At 39.4% G+C, this 18,227-nt stretch overlaps 1 protein-coding gene across 3 annotated transcripts in view; it reads left to right on the forward strand.

Annotated features, from left to right (window-relative positions):
• Window positions 1-1,100: 1,100 nt before the first annotated feature.
• The window catches only part of LOC133642493 (peripheral myelin protein 22-like), a 35,860-nt gene continuing 18,733 nt past the window's right edge, over window positions 1,101-18,227 (forward strand). Inside the window, exon 1 of one of the 3 annotated variants that reach the window (XM_062036712.1) lies at window positions 1,101-1,167. The gene's annotated coding sequence lies outside the window, so the exon portion shown is untranslated. Of the gene's footprint in view, window positions 1,205-18,227 lie in introns of all 3 variants that reach the window. The other 2 variants (XM_062036713.1, XM_062036714.1) reach the window with 2 other exon arrangements.

Raw genomic sequence — 18,227 nt, forward strand, 5'->3', positions numbered from 1 at the left:
TGTATATATGAAAATTAGATTTAAAAAAATGTAAATAACAAAAAGGTTAAAAGAAATAGAAGCAATGAATGTTTGAAAATATGCTATAAAAAAAAATAATACCAGGATTTCACAGTACCCAACAGTATTTTTTTCACACTAAAATACTGTAATTAATATTTAAATGATAAATGGGTTATATTTGTATAGCGCTTTTCTACCTTCAAGGTACTCAAAGCGCTTTGACAGTACTTCCACATTTACCCATTCACACACACATTCACACACTGATGGCGGGAGCTGCCATGCAAGGCGCTAACCAGCAGCCATCAGAGACAAAGGGTGAAGTGTCTTGCCCAAGGACACAACGGACGTGACTAGGAAGCAGGGATGGGCGATACCACACTTTTAGGATTCGATACGATACCGATACTTTTTCTTGCATTTTCATCGATACCGATACCATTAATTTCTTATTGGCAATTTTTGTCAGTCAAAAATATTATTACTATTGTTATTATTTAACACAAATCACAAGACAAATACAGACCATTTATACCACATTTATTATGGTCAATATATAATAAAAGTAAAATTAAAATAAATAACATAAATATGAAAAATAAATTAAATATGAACAAAAATATACACATTTTCACTCTTCTTATTTCTCAAAAAAAAAAGTCTTGGTAGAAAAAGCTTAAAAAAACAATTATTCATAACAATGTTATGTTTGAAACCTCTTTGTGGAAGTAAACTTATAACACTTCTCTGAAGCAAAGTCAATAATTTCCTTATCACAATAAACTAGGATTTCCTTGTCCTATAAACCTGCATACGAAAGACAGTTCCCTGAGAAAATGAACTTGGAAAAATGATCTACAAAAATGTCTGACACCATCACACCTTTAGTGTACTCGAGATATGTCGTCACACGTTGCTGGCACAGCCACTCTACCAACTTCGCCTCGCCGTTACTGTTACATTACAATAAATGACTGTAAAAATTACATGTGATGTTTATAAAAAATATTTCTTAAATGTTAACTTTTACTTTGTAAGGCCATGTCATTTTAGTTTTTTTCTGGTGGGACAATATAGTTGGATGCACAGGTACATTACTTCCTGTGTTCGTCCAAACAAGGACAGAGAGGGAAGCCAGCAGGTTTTGAGCAGCGGCAGCAATCTGTAAGCATCCTTAACACAGGACTGACAAATCAATGTCGTAAGTAGTGGTGGTGCATTAATCAGTTGTTTGTGTACAAATATCAGTCATTATTTCATGCAAATACTTTATAATTTATGTTAAAAACCGATGTTAAAAAGCGCTATGCTAATCGCAGGTTATGCTAACTCAGACTGCATTGTCATGTTCAAAAGCCAACAGGCACTTTATGTTTAGTAATATTCTTTAATTTTTCTGTCTTTTTTTGACAGTTTTCACTCTGTGCCGTGGTGAATGAACCCAGTAAAGTTCCCGACTACAGTGACGGCTCATGTGTTCATTATGGTTAGAGTTTAGTTTAGTCTCCAGTTCCCACACTAAGATGAGAACATTATATTACAATACCTTAAGGCAGGGGTGGGCAATTAATTTTTACCGGGGGCCGCATGAGCAACCCGAGCACTGCTGGAGGGCCACATCGACAATATTTCAATTAAATTTTGCTCAATATTATTTTTGATATATACCGTAAGATAAATAATAATAATAATTAATAATAGTAATACTTCAACATAGTGTATGTAACAGCATTCCATGACTAATATAAATAAATTAACATTAATAATAAATGACAGTAAAATAAGCACACGTATGACTGAGGAGTCATAGTGTAACTTTGTGTGATGTTTGAGTTGTCCGACTTTTTGTGTGGCCATAAACGCACCAGTAGTTTAGTGCTATGCGTGTTGGTGACAGATGACAAGTTGCTTTTGGCCTGGTTTGTACGGCAGAAAATGACTAGTTTTTCGAGATATAAGTGTTTTACTTATGTTTTTGGTGTGGTTATGGCCGAATATAAACAGTTTTGCTCAATAAAGTGATCGATATAATTCCTGGCCTCGAAGCATCTCGATAGACGTTACAATAATTGAACGGTGTTCAATTGAACGGTGTTGACGAACACCGTTAGGGCCGCTTGTTGTCACTGTCACTCAAAGTTGCATTGCAAAATTACATAGAATAAATATGTTTATTTTGTTTAGAATTCAGATGGGATTTGATTTGGTGTGCGGCATATATTTGCTGCGCGCAGCAGACGCTTGAGCAGTGCGCAATTGCGCAGGCACGCACCTTAGAGGGAACGTTGCATGGCAGTCCATGTCTTGTTGGAAACACGCCATTCTTCATCAACTTTTCTCTTTTTAGCGTCTCGGGTGTAAACCGTGCATCACTTGTCGCTGCATGTGCACCTTCACTCGCAGGTTACACACTGACACACGCCCATAAATAATAATTTTCAAAATAAAAGCAGCACAGTTGTATTGCGCGCACGACATAGATGTTTTTTCAACTTTATTTTGTAATTAATGATTGCAGCTGTTCACATTCACTCACAATCACGCACACGCATACGTCCACACGGAAGTAATACAAATAACGATTTTCAAAACAAAATCAGCACCGTTGTATTGCACACTCGACATAGATACTTTTTAAAATGTATTTTGTAATTTATAATTGGCCTCACGCGGGCCGGACAGGGACGCACAAAGGGCCGGATGCGGCCCGCGGGCCGCAGAATGCCCAGGTCTGCCTTAAGGGGTGAAACGACTAATCATTATATCAATAGATCGATTTATATTCCTAAATTATTAACATATCTATCTGTGCTCGGCAAGTTTGCCTTCCGGAAGATAGGTATCGATCCAGGATCGTTTGAAAAGGGATTTTATCCAAACTAGGAAAAAGAAAACATTGCATTTAAGAATGGCAGTCTTTATATGAAGTTCAACACTTTCAATGAGGACATTAAACGTTAAGTCTATTTGCCCGTCTGTGGCGTCATCGAAACAAAAATGGCAGATACATGGGGTGGTTGAAAAAGGTCATAACAAGTGTAAACGCTACTAGACAATATCATTATTAAAACACAAAAACTCAGCTGCAGCACGATTTGAAAAAGCCACAACAAAGACAAACGACACAACACAATAATACAAAACCGCAACACAACTTTTAGCCACAAAAGACTAAACGTACGCCGATTCACTGGCTCTGGAACATAAAGAGAAGTCTTTTCGTCAGAAACAAATAGAAGAAAAGGAGCAAGGATGCAATACGAATTAGGAAGCTGGTGTTGTTTACTTGCTTGTTTGTAGCCATAATTCATTCATACATAATTCCCCTACAAGAAAAAATAAGAATATAGGAAACTTCACCTGCAGTGTCCAATATCAAGTATTAATTTTACAGTCAAACTGCGTGATTGTCTTAAATTTAAAGTTATTCAATCGATTTCAACTCACTGAATCGTTTCGGATCGTATCATTTTAAAAATTGTAATTCTAGCCACAAATATTGAATTTTATCAATTTGTATTTAAATGAATTTGTTGCACCCCTAATAATTATTGTCCATTGTTATATGATGTAACTGATTTGTCTCTTAAGAGCGTTCCGTAGACTATCTTGCGGAATTTTGTACAGTAAGCAGCGGTATGCTGCTAAAACGAGCAAGTAATTAACAATAAAAGCAGCTCTGTAGCTACAGTCAATTGCTGTAAAGATATTTAACAGTAAATTACTATACATGTCACTGTGAAAGTAATGCAAATATTAGCCAGTAATTTGCAATGAAATGTTTTACATTGAAAAATATGAAAACAAATACATACAAGACATTAAAAGTGACCTAAAATTTTAAAGCATACAATACTTCTCTATTACTATCAGTAGAATATAGATGAAGGGGAACCAGAGGGTGTGTTCCAACTATTGTGGGATCACACTCCTCAGCTCTCCCGGTAAGGTCTATTCAGGTGTACTGGACAGGAGGCTACGCCGGATAGTCGAACCTCGGATTCAGGAGGAACTGTGGTTTTCGTCCTAGTCGTGGAACTGTGGACCAGCTCTATACTCTCGGCAGGGTCCTTGAGGGTGCATGGGAGTTTGGCCAACCAGTCTACATGTGCTTTGTGGACTTGGAGAAGGCATTCGACCGTTTCCCTCGGGAAGTCCTGTGGTGAGTGCTCAGAGAGTATGGGGTATCGGACTGTCTGATTGTGGTGGTCCGCTCCCTGTATGATCAGTGTCAGAGCTTGGTCCGCATTGCCGGCAGTAAGTCGGACCCGTTTCCAGTGAGGGTTGGACTGCCGTTGGCTCCCCTCTGTTCCTAACTTTTATGGACAGAATTTCTAGGCGCAGTCTGGGCGTTGAGGGGATCCGGTTAGTTGGCTGCAGGATTAGGTCTCTGCTTTTTGCAGATGATGTGGTCCTGATGGCTTCATCTGGCCAGGATCTTCAGCTCTCACTGGATCGGTTCACAGCATAGTGTGAAGCGACTGGGATGGGAATCAGCACCTCCAAGTCCGAGCACATGGTTCTCGCCCGGAAAAGGGAGGAGCTCAAGTACCTCGGAGTCTTGTTCACGAGTGAGGGAAGAGTGGATGGTGAGATCGACAGGCGTCTTCAGTAATGCGGACGCTGTATCGATCCGTTGTGGTGAAGAAGGAGCGGAGCTGGAAGGCAAAGCTCTCAATTTACCGGTCGATCTACGTTCCCATCCTCACCTATGACCATGAGCTTCATGACCGAAAGGGCAAGATCACGGGTACAAGCGGCCGAAATGAGTTTCCTCCGCCGGGTAGCGAGGCTCTCCATTAGAGATAGGGTGAGAAGCTCTGTCATCCGGGAGGAGCTCAAAGTAAAACTGCTGCTCCTCCACATCGAGAGGAGCCAGATGAGGTGATTTGGGCATCTGTTCAGGATGCCACCCGAACGCCTCCTTAGGGAGGTGTTTAGGGCACGTCCGACCAGTAGGAGGCCACGGGGAAGACCCAGGACCCGTTCGGAAGACTATGTCTCCCGGCTGGCCTGGGAACAGCTCGGGATCCCCCGGGAGAAGCTGGATGAAGTGGCTGGGGAGAGGGAAGTCTGGGCTTTCCTGCTTAGGCTGCTGCCCCCGCGACCTGACCTTGGACAAGCGGAAGAAGATGGATGGATGTAATATAGATGAGTAGTGTGTCGGGCTGTGAATCTTTAGGCACCACACTGTTCGATTCGTGGGGTAACAATTCAGAACAATTTCTCAATTCAAAACGATTCTCGGTTCAAAATCTTTTTTTTTTTTAATAACATGGGGTGCCAGTTCTATGATTAACTACATTCTCCCATGAAATAAACAGCTTTGATGCATTTCTATATTACTTAAAAGAAAACTAAATTCTACCCAAACATTTAAGAATGTCAAATACAAATAAGGCAACAAGAGAAGTATCCAACTGTACAGCAGATATCCCCATCATTAATATCACAATATGGTTTGCATGAGTGACTGAACAAGACTGTTAAAACAAAAAATACATTTTTGATTTTTTTAATCGAATAAGAATCTTTACAAATAAGAATCACAATTTATTCGAAAATCTTTTTTTTTTTTTGACACCCCTTGTAGTTTGTGATGATTACAAACACATGCAAAAATAGTGGCTCCTGCATCAGACTTTATGCTTGGCCGAGGTGACCCCATCTTAAATTCTCTTGCAGAGACAAAATAAAAATCTTTACAAGCATTGCTCAACTTAGCTTCAGCATATTATTTCTCCATAAAAGATAGCTTTGAGGTGCAGGTTAAATACATACTGTGTCGTGAAGGGGTGTTTGGCTTGGGGAGGGGCTGGCAGAGTAAGAAAATACACACTTTTTACTTGGGAATGTTGTGAATGTTTTCATTTATATATTTTTATACGTGGGTGAGTGTGTGTGCGTGCGTGTGTGTGAGAGTTTATCAATCAGTCGACACCGCGTCCTCCACTGAGAGGATGAGTGGGTCCAATAAAATGACTGTGTGTGTGTGTGTGTGTGGCTCAACCAGACTGTGGTCCAAACTGATACAGATGGATGAGCGGGTCCACACACACACACACACACACACACACACACACACACACACACACACACACACAACACCATTTCTCTGCTCCAAACCAGCAGTGGCCACAGTTTCCTTTGGGAGGCCACCATGCTGACATTAAGTGAGCCGTCACACACTGGATGTGCACCACCAGGCAAACCTTATTTATTTCACCGAGCAGCTTCTTGAACTACAAGTATGAGTAATATTTCTCAATCGAACTGCAGCATGACACATCACTGAGTTACTTTTTTGAACTTTTTAATCTCACATTTTTGTGGTGCAATATACATTTGTCAAAGCAAAACACTATTACACTAAAAATATAGTTTCCGTGGAAAGATGTGGGACGTTTTTTGCGGGAAATACTGAGTTTTCATGGCACAATATGGTATTTTCTTTGAAGTTAAGTGTGTTTTGTGACAAAATACAAGTCTTTTTTTAAAAGCAAAACATGCTACTTTTTAAGGAAAATGTTGTGTTTTTGGTAATAGTTGCTGGTGGCACAATTGCATGGACTGTCCGGAGGCCGGGTCAGTGGTACTTTAACTTTAACTTTAAAGGCCTACTGAAACCCACTACTACCGACCACGCAGCCTGATAGTTTATATATCAATGATAAAATCTTAACATTGCAACACATGCCAATACGGCCGGGTTAACTTATAAAGTTCAATTTTAAATTTCCCGCGAAACTTCCGGTTGAAAACTTCTCGGTATGATGACGTTTGTGCGTGACGTCACAGAGTGAACGGAAGTATTCGGACCCCATTGGATCAATACAAAAAGCTCCGTTTTCACCACATAATTCCACAGTATTCTGGACATCTGTGTTGGTGAATCTTTTGCAATTTGTTTAATGAACAATGAAGACTGCAAAGAAGAAAGCTGTAGGTGGGATTGGTGTATTAGCGGCCGACTACAGCAACACAACCAGGAGGACTTTAAGATGGATAGCAGACGCGCTAGCCGCCGACCTCACCTTAACTTCCTCCGTCTCCAGGCCGCCGACCGCATCTATGATCGGGTGAAGTCCTTCGTCGCTCCGTCAATCGCTGGAACACAGGTGAGCACGGGTGTTGATGAGCAGATGAGGGCTGGCTGGCGTAGGTGGATAGCTAATGTTTTTAACATAGCTCTGTGAGGTCCCGTAGCTAAGTTAGCTTCAATGGCGTCGTTAGCAACAACATTGTTAAGCTTCGACAGGCTGGAAAGTATTAACCGTGTAGTTACATGTCCATGGTTTAATAGTATTCTTGATTTTCTGTCTATCCTTCCAGACAGGGGTTTATTTCTTTTGTTTCTATCTGCATTTAAGCACGATGCTATCATGTTAGCTCCGTAGCTAAAGAGCTTTGCCGATGTATTGTCGTGGGGATAAAAGTCACTGTGAATGTCCATTTCGCGTTCTCGACTCTCATTTTCAAGAGGATATAGTACCCGAGGTGGTTTAAAATACAAATCCGTGATCCACAATAGAAAAAGGAGAAAGTGTGGAATCCAATCCTTGTTCCTAAGTTACGGTCAGAGCGAAAAAAGATACGTCCTGCACTGCACTCTAGTCCTTCACTCTCACGTTCCTCAACCACAAATCTTTCATCCTCGCTCAAATTAATGGGGTAAACGTCGCTTTCTCGGTCCGAATAGCTCTCGCTGCTGGTGTAAACAATGGGGAAATGTGAGAAGCCTTTCAACCTGCGACGTCACGCTACTTCCGGTACAGGCAAGGCTTTTTTTTATTAGCGATCAAAAGTTGCGAACTTTATCGTCGATGTTCTCTACTGAATCCTTTCAGCAAAAATATGGCAATATCGCAAAATGATCAAGTATGACACATAGAATGGATCTGCTATCCCCGTTTAAATAAAAAAAATTCATTTCAGTAGGCCTTTAATACATGTAACCAAACTGGTGTGTTTTGGTTTCATTTGAATGGATTTTTTGTGACAAAATATTAAACTTTCATAGCAAATATTGGTATACTTTTGTGGCAAAATATACGGAGAGCAAAACATGATATTTTCTCGGAAAATGTGTTTATGGATATAAATTGGGCGTCATGGCTCAGATGGTAGAGCAGCCGTGCCAGCAACTTCTGCCATCCTCGTCATGGCCGTTGGTGTCCTTGGGCAAGACACCTCACCACTTGCTCCCATAGCTACTCACACTGGAGTATGAATGTTTACTGGTGGTCAGAGGGCGTAGGCCACAGGTGTCAAACTCAAGGCCCGGGGGCCAAATCTGGCCCGCCACATTATTTTATGTGGCCCGCGAATAATAAATGCTTAATCTTTTCTTACTAAATATATTTGTTCTTTCCCTTTTGACATTAAAAATCATGTACAGCATGCATTTGCATATCTTTTAAAATTAATTATCAAAATCTAAATATAATACCATGTATTCCAAAAATATTTTTTGTTCGAATAAAGATAAATACTATACTTAAATATGTGCTTGACTTATGATATCAAAATAAATTATCAATTAAATTGTAGACTGTAAAATTGACAATAGATTTTACGGTTAAATTCCGCCGACTTGAGTTTTTTACCGTAAAATCAACTTTGGTACTGTTTTTTTCCATATACAGTAAGACACTAAAACATTAAAAAACAATAAAAAAAAACATTAAAACGACAAGATTTTACAGTAAAACAAAAAACTGGCAGCTCTGTTGCTTAAATTCTACCGCTAAAAACAGTTTGTTTATCCATTCCATTCCATTTCTTTATATGCTGTAAAAAACTCACTGCTTTTATTGTAAAATTCTGGTGACTAAGATGCCAGTTTTTAAAGTCCAATTTAAATATTTTTTTTGCAGCTTATGTAAAAAAAAAGTATTGTTAATGTATTATTCATACACATGTATATTCATATATTACTCATTCTTAAAAGCGGCTCTCTGAGGGCAACCATAACTGCCATGTGGCCCTCAATGCAAATCCTTTTCAACTTATATTCAATTGAATAGACTGCAAAGACAAGATATTTAATGTTCGAACTCAGAAACTAAATTTTTTTTGGAAGTAATCCTTAACTTAGAGTTTAACGGCAGCAACACATTGCAAACAAGTTGGTACAGGTGCATTTTTACCACTGTGTTACATGGCCTTTCCTTTTAACACCACTCAGTAAAGGTTTGGGAACCGAGGAGACCAATTTTTGAAGCTTTTCAGGTGAAATTAGTTCCCATTTTTGCTTGATGTACAGCTTAAGTTGTTCAACAGTCGGGGTCTCTGTTGTGGTATTTTAGGCTTCATGTTGCGCCACACATTTTCAATGGGAGACAGGTCTGTACTACAGGCAGGCCAGTCTAGTACCCGCACTATTTTACTATGAAGCCACGCTGTTGTAATATGTGCAGAATGTAGCTTGGCATTGTCTTGCTGAAATAAGAAGGAGCGTCCATTAAAAAAGACCTTGCTTTGATGGCAACATATGTTGCTCCAAAACCTTTACGTACCTTTCAGCATTATTGGTGCCTTCACAGATGTGTAAGTTACCAATGCCTTGGGCACTAATACACCCCAATACTATCACAGATGCTGGCTTTTGAACGTTGCGCCTATAACAGTCCGGATGGTTCTTTTCCTCTTTGGTCCGGAGGACACGATGTCCACAGTTTCCAAAAACAATTTGAAATGTGGACACTTTTACACTTTGCATCAGTCCATCGTAGATGAGCTCGGGTGAAGCCGGCGGCGTTTCTGGGTGTTGTTGATAAATGGCTTTCGCTTTGCATAGTAAAGTTTTAACTTGCACTTACAGATGTAGCGACAAACTGTAGTTACTGACAGTGGTTTTCTGAAGTGTTCCCGAGCCCATGTGGTGATATCCTTTACACACTGATGTTGCTTTTTGATGCCTGAGGGATTGAAGGTCCGTAATAGCATCGCTTACGTGCAGTGATTTCTCCAGATTCTCCGGACCTCTTGATGATATTACAGACCGTAGATGGTGAACTCCCTTTAAATTCCTTGCAATAGCTTGTAGAGCAATGTTGTTCTTAAACTGTTCGACAATTTGCTCACGCATTTGTTCACAATGTAGTGACCCTCGCCCCACCCTTGTTTATGAATGACTGAGCATTTCATGGAAGCTGCTTTTATACCCAATCATGGCACCCACCTGTTCCCAATTAGCCTGTTCACCTGTGGGATGTTCTAAATAAATGTTTGATGAGCATTCCTCAACTTTCGCAGTCTTTAGGGCCACTTGTGCCAGCTTTTTTGAAACATGTTGCAGGCATCAAATCCCAAATGAGATAATATTTGCAAAAAATAAGGAAGTTTTCCAGTTCAAACGTTAAGTATCTTGTCTTTGCAGTCTATTCAATTGAATTTAGCTTGAAAAGGATTTGCAAATCATTGTATTCTGTTTTTATTTACCATTTACACAACGTGCCAACTTGACTGCTTTTGGGGTTTGTGTATTCCGATTGGAAGGCATTACTGAAGGCATTTTCCTTAACATCTTTACTCCTGGGGAGGAATTTAAAAATATGTTATTAATGAGTTGGCAGGATTAACTTTCCTCTTTGGGGTTAAAAGTGTGGATTCCAGAACATTTAGAAAAAAATTGGGTAGGAATTCTAAAGAGGCTGGAAAGCCAACTTTGAGTTTCCATCTTAACTCCTTCAAAACTCCACAGCTTTGGAGCCTGAGGCCACTCGGACTCTGAGGTCATACTCTGGCCCGGCCTGTTGTGATGCGTGCGATGACATCGCCTCAAACAGGAAGCCAGCGGCTAATGACGAGCACATGTTTGGAATCAGTGCGGTGCCACAAGCCTACGGAGCCGTCATGGCGTATGTGTCTGATTTATTCTGTTGTTGCCGCCTCAAAGAAGGAGGGGCCCGCCATTGCTCAGAGGACGGACATAAAAACGCCCTCCCCCTCCCGCACGTCTTTATCTGATTCAACACCCAGCCGGTTTAGATCTCTCACTACGGTCACGGCTCGTTTGTGAGCATCGAAATGCTTGTGGTGTGTGTTTTTAAAACACGGAAAGTGAAACTGCAGGCTTCCCTTGCGTTGTGTATCAGTCTTGTTGAGAGGGGAAAAGTCCTCGCTTGCAAAGTGTGCAATCCGCCAACTTGCAGCCCCCCTTTGTGTGGACGTGGTCTGCGGGATGTTATCTGATAGTCGCTAAGTGGCCAAACACAAACACTAAAGAGCAGCACAGCGAGGCCACACGGGCCCTGGGGGATAGGATCGAGCTGAAGCATGGAATACATCTGGAATGTCTTCATCAATGAGGAAAATGCCTTGGAAACGCCTTTCGGAGCCTTGAAAATGGCTGCCGATTGACCTAAGGATGACTACAGTGGGATTGGTGGGGGCTTCCGCGGGTGATGGGTCACTGGGCGCCATCATTCATTCGTCCATTTGTAAAATCCCCATGTTTTGCATGGAAACCATAATATATAACCATATTGTTTGGAGAAGCCTGCAAAAACAAAATACAATCTTATCTTTCTTTTTGGTATCTGTACCAAAATTATTTTGATACTTTTCGGTACTTTTCTAAATAAAGGGGACCACAAAAAATTGCATTTTTTTAACAAAAAATCTTAGTCCAAACATATATTTCTTATTGCAAGTTTGTCCTTAAATAAAATAGTGAACATTAGGGGTGTAACGGTACGTGTGTTTGTATTGAACCGTTTTGGTACGGGGGTTCCGGTTCGGTTCGGAGGTGTACCGAACGAGTTTCCACATGGACATATTAAGTAGCGTAACGCACGTTGTGTAAACAATGCACACCGAGGCACAATACACGGCATGCTAGCAGCTAACGGGCTACGATAGACTGACCATACGTCCTCTTTTCACCAAACATGTCCTCTTTTGCTGAGCTGTCAGGGCGGAGTTTCTTAAATGCCTCAAATGTCCGGCATTTTGAGTTATTTTGCGTGTATTTTCAATGTACGTTCAGTGTTAAGAAGGGGTTAAAAACAAAACAAATTGTGCGCGCAGCAGCATTGGTGAGGGAGGGGCAGAGACAGAGAGAGAGAGAGAGTTATGATAAACGCGCATACGTCGCCAGGCTCTGCTTTTTATCCATAGATTAATCAGATTTAATTTCTTATTATCTATAGCAAGGGTGTCAAAAGTGTGCCCCGGAGGCCATTTGCGGCCCACAGCTAATGTTTTAAAGGCCCACGGCACATTCTAAAAATACTATTAAAATAAACAAAAACATAACAAAAGTGAAATAAAAAAGCTTAAAGGTTAAATGTAATTTAGAAAAAGTTGCAATGTTGACTAATAAAACAAAGCTGTTTTTTTTTCCTTTCAAACTGTCATTGCTCAAAACATAATATTGAATCAAAATCAATGTTATTATGAATTATTTACCTATCTAAAGTTCCGATTACTTCACATCAAATATTCCACTAAGAAAAATATTTTAGGTGGAAGATTTTACAAATTTGTTAAATAAATAACCGAAAAATGTATATTTTGTTGTTTTCTTACTGTACCGAAAATGAACCAAACCGTGACCTCTAAACCGAGGTACGTACCGAACCGAAATTTTTGTGTACCGTTACACCCCTAGTGAACATACAAGACAACTTGTCTTTTAGTAGTAAGTAAACAAACAAAGGCTCCTAATTTGTCTGCTGACATATGCAGTAACATATTGTATCATTTATCATTCTTTTTTTTTTTTCCAAAATTATTAAGGACAAGCGGTAGAAAAATAATTATTAATCGACTTGTTTATTTACTGTTAATATCTGCTTACTTTCTCTTTTAACATGTTCTATCTACACTTCTGTTAAAATTTAATAATCACTTATTCTTCTGTTGTTTGGATGGTTTACATTAGTTTTGGATGATACCACGAATGTGGGTATCAAGCCGATACCAAGTCGTTACAGGATCATACATTGGTCATATTCAAAGTCCTCATGTGTCCAGGGACATATTTCCTGAGTTTATAAACATAATATAAATTAAAAACGAAACAAAAGAAGATGTGATGCCAAAAAATATCGACGTAATCATGGTAGTATTGACTAGATACGCTACTGTAATTTGTATCATTACAGTGGATGTTAGGTGTAGATACACCAATGGCAGACCGGTACTTTTCAGAGGCGGTATAGTACAGAATATGATTAATCAGTATCGCGGTACTTTACTAATATACCGTACAACCTTACTTTGGGCACATGCAATATTTTGACAAAAGCATGGAAATACCAGGTATTGCTTCAGCAGTGTTTTTATATATTTTTTAACAAAATGCAATAGTGGTCTTTATCAACATTTAGCCCCAAAAACACAAAACAGTATGTGTCCAATCTATATTTTTTACCAACAAATATTTGCATTTCCCTCAAAAATGCTTCTTTTTTGCGGTGAAAACTTATTGCCATGAGTTCCTAAGAATATATGTAGCTACAGTTTGCAAAAACAAATGCATCTTTCCCAGGAAAAACCCCCAATTTGCTATTAAAATGCTGTATTTTACAAGAAATGCACCATGTTTAACAGAAAAATGCTATGTTTTTGCCAAAAAAAGCACTATTTGGTAGGGACATGCAATATTGTCCTATTTGATGCTATAGCAGTCAAGGGAATGCGTTGGAAAAATGCCACTTAGTCCCATAAAAACGGCTGCCGATTGACCCATGGATGACTACAGTGGGCTTGGTGGGGGCTTTAACAGGGGAAGGGTCACTGGGCGACATCAATCATTTGTAGATTTAGAAAATCCCATGTTTTTTGGGGCTGGAATTTTATACATTTTGCTTGGCAACCGTTATATTTAACCACATAAACACAACATGTGAACTGCTTTGTTTGGAGAAGGCTACATTTTTCCTGCACAATTCTGCATTTTAACTCGAAGTATAATTATATTTATGAGAAAATCAACGTTTTAGCGAAAACCCTATTTCACCAGGGAAATACAAAACCCAAAACCAGTGAAGTTGGTACGTTGTGTAAATCGTAAATAAAAATAATTTGAAATGTGGACTCGTCCGACCACAGAACACTTTTCCACTTTGCATCTGTCAATCTTAGATGAGCTCGGGCCCAGCGAAGCCGGCGGCGTTTCTGGCTTTCGCTTTGCATAGAGTTTTAACTTGCACTTACAGATGTAGCAACAAACTGTAGTTACTAGGGGTGTGGGAAAAAATCGATTCGAATTCAAATCGCGATTCTCACGTTGTGCGATTCAGAATCGATTCTCATTTTTAAAAAATCTATTTTTTTAATTTTTATTATTTATAATTTTTTTTATTTTTTTTTATTTTTTTAAATTTTTTTATTAATCAATCCAACAAAACAATACACAGCAATACCATAACAATGCAATCCAATTCCAAAACCAAACCCGACCCAGCAACACTCAGAACTGCAATAAACAGAGCAATTGAAAGGAGACACAAACATGACACAGAACAAACCAAAAGTAGTGGAACAAAAATGAATATTATCAACAACAGTATCAATGTTAGTTACAATTTCAACATAGCAGTGATTAAAAATCCCTCATTGACATTATCATTAGACATTTAGTTTATGAGATGCGATGCAAGTGTAAGCCACTGTGACACTATTGTTAATTTTTATTTTTTTTTATTTTTATTTATGTTTGTAATGATAATGTCAATGAGGGATTTTTAATCACTGCTATGTTGAAATTGTTACTAATATTGATACTGTTGTTGATAATATTCATTTTTGTCTCACTACTTTTAGATTGTTCCGTGTCATGTTTGTGTGTCCTCAATTGCTCTGTTTATTGCTATTCTGAATGTTGCTGGGTCGGGTTTGGTTTTGAAATTGTATTGCATTATTATGGTATTGTTGTGTATTGTTTTCATTATAAAAAAAATAAATAAAAAAATTGTTTTTGAATCGAGAATCGTGTTGAATTGAAAAAAAAAATCGATTTTGAATCGAATCGTGACCCCCAAGAATCGATTTTGAATCGAATCGTGGGACACCCAAAGATTCACAGCCCGAGTAGTTACTGACAGTGGTTTTCTGAAATGTGGTGATATCCTTTACACACTGATGCCGATTTTTGATGCAGTACCGCCTGAGGGATCGAAGGTCCGTAATCGCTTACATGCAGTGATTTCTCCAGATTCTCTGAACCTTTTGATGATATTACAGACCGTAGATGGTGAAATCCCTAAATTCCTTGCAATAGATCATTGAGAAATGTTGTTCTTAAACTGTTGGACAATTTGCTCACGCGTTCGTTCACAAAGTGGTGACCCTCACCCCATCCTTGTTTGTGAATGACTGAGCATTTCATGGAACCTGGTTTTATACCCAATCATGGCACCCACCTGTTCCCAATTAGCTCGTTCACCTGTGGAATGTTCCAAATAAGTGTTTGATGAACATTCCTCAACTTCCTCAGTCTTTTTTGCCACTTGTGCCAGCTTTTTTGAAACATGTTGCAGGCATCAAATTCCGAATGAGCTTATATTTGCAAAATATAACAAAAGTTTTCCAGTTCGAATGTTACATATCTTGTCTTTGCAGTTAATTTAATTAAAGGCCTACTGAAATGATTTTTTTTTATTTAAACGGGAATAGCAGATCCATTCTATGTGTCATACTTGATCATTTCGCGATATTGCCATATTTTTGCTGAAAGGATTTAGTAGAGAAAATCGACGATAAAGTTCGCAACTTTTGCTCGCTGATTAAAAAAAAGCCTTGCCTGTACCGGAAGTAGCGTGACGTCACAGGAGCTAGTATTCCTCACAATTCCCCATTGTTTACAATGGAGTGAGAGAGATTCGGACCGAGAAAGTGATGATTACCCCATTAATTTGAGCGAGGATGAAAGATTCGTAGATGAGGAACGTTACAGTGAAGGACTTGAGAGGCAGTGATGGACGTATCTTTTTTCGCTCTGACCGTAACTTAGGTACAAGCTGGCTCATTGGATTCCACACTCTCCTTTTTTTATTGTGGATCACGGATTTGTATTTTAAACCACCTCGGATACTATATCCTCTTGAAAATGAGAGTCGAGAACGCGAAATGGACATTCAGTGCCTTTTATCTCCACGACAATACATCGGCGAAATGCTTTAGCTACGAGCTAACGTGTTAGCATCGTGCTTTAACTGCATATAGAAACAGAAAAATAAACCCCTGACTGGAAGGATAGATAGAAAATCAACAATACTATTAAACCGTGGACATGTAAATACACGGTTAATGCTTTCCAGGCTGGCGAAGGTTAACAATGCTGTGCTAACGACGCCATTGAAGCTAACTTAGCAACTTAGCAACGGGACCTCACAGAGCTATGCTAAAAACATCAGCTCTCCACCTACGCCAGCCAGCCCTCATCTACTCATCAACACCCGTGCTCACCTGCGTTCCAGCGATCGGCAGAAGGACGAAGGACTTCACCCGATGCGTTTGGCGGCCCGGAGACGTAGGAAGTCAAGGTGAGGTCGGCGGCTAGCGCGGCTAGCGCGGCTAGCGCTCCAACAAAGTCCTCCTGGTTGTGTTGCTGTAGTCCGCTGCTAATACACCGATCCCACCTACAACTGTCTTCTTTGCAGCCTTCATTGTTCATTAAACAAATTGCAAAAGATGTCCAGAATACTGTGGAATTATGAAATGAAAACAGAGCTTTTTGTATAGGATTCTACGGGGTACCATAACTTCCGTTACTCTGACTTCGTCACGCGCATACGTCATCATACCGCGACGTTTCAGCCGGATATTTCCCGGGAAGTTTTAAATGTCACTTTATAAGTTAACCCGGCCGTATTGGCATGTGTTGCAATGTTAAGATTTCATCATTGATATATAAACTATCAGACTGCGTGGTCGGTAGTAGTGGGTTTCAGTAGGCCTTTAAATATAAGTTGGAAAGGATTTGCAAATCATTGTATTTTGTTTTTATTTACCATTTACACAACGTGCCAACTTCACTGGTTTTGGGTTTTGTAGAAACATGCTATTTTCCAATTATATTCTATAGAAACCAAGGGAATATGTTGGAAAAATCCCACTTAGACCCGAAAAAATGTCAATTGACCCACGGATGACCGCGGTGTGCAAGGCGGGGGCTTTAACAGGTGAAGGGTCACTGGGCGTTCCATCATTCTTTCATATTCCCATAAGTAATACAGTCCACTCCAGCTGGTCTGTTAAGACATCCTCAATGCAGCAACTCTACGCTTGCATCCAAAGCTCAATTCCAAACTTTCTACCCAATTCCCTGAAGTGTCCGACTATTGCAGCAAACCGAGAATCCTTAGGACTGTCAGAAGAATGTCACAAACTATCTAACTCAAAGTGAACGTTAAATTTACCTGTGGCTTGAACAATTTCCCTTGTGGATCAATAAAGTTTGTCTGAGTCTAAAGTCTAAAATTTCCTTGCTTTGAACGGAGTGCAATCAGGATGTCTGTGAAACTAGTCAATGGGCCGTTTCCTAGGTGAAGGGTTAGTGGGCTTCTTTTCATTTTCCCTTTAGTAATACAGCCAGCTGTTCCAGTTAGCTGATCCTGAACTGTCTACCTTAGTCCTGCATCTGCAGCAATTATCCCGCAGGTGTTTTTCCAAAGTTATGACTCATGCTGCCTTTATGGCAGAACCGTGTGTCTTCAGGACTTTGAACTCTCAGCATTGGTTTCGTTTCTGGAAAATCAAACACAAGTGGAGAGTTAGCTCTTTCTCTGCCTTCCACGCCTTAAACAGAGTTATCCTGACATTTGGCCCAAGAATCCATAGCGCAAATATTGTTTTTACACAATGATCATCATCATTATGTACAATAATCGCTATTGGAAAGCTTTCACAGACATTTAGTAGTATATAGAAGGCCGACATACTGCAGTGAAAAGGCAAAGATTACTAAACATATTTGACATTTTTTTACAAATAATTATAATGATATACATTTCTAATTATTTTATAAGTTTCTGCAAAACTATTTTGTTGGTTGAAATGCTCAAAGCTCTTTATATATTGCAACGTTTAATATCTGGAAATAGTTTATATTTTTATACAAAACCCAAAACCAGTGAAGTTGGCACATGTAATTCAAAAATAAAAACAGAATACAATGATTTGCAAATCCTTTTCAACTTATATTCAATTGAATAGACTGCAAAGACAAGATGTTTAATGTTTTTGCAAATAATCATTAACTTTGAATTTAA

Source organism: Entelurus aequoreus, linkage group LG25 (genome assembly GCF_033978785.1).
Source record: "Entelurus aequoreus isolate RoL-2023_Sb linkage group LG25, RoL_Eaeq_v1.1, whole genome shotgun sequence".
NCBI classification, from domain to species: Eukaryota; Metazoa; Chordata; class Actinopteri; order Syngnathiformes; family Syngnathidae; genus Entelurus; species Entelurus aequoreus.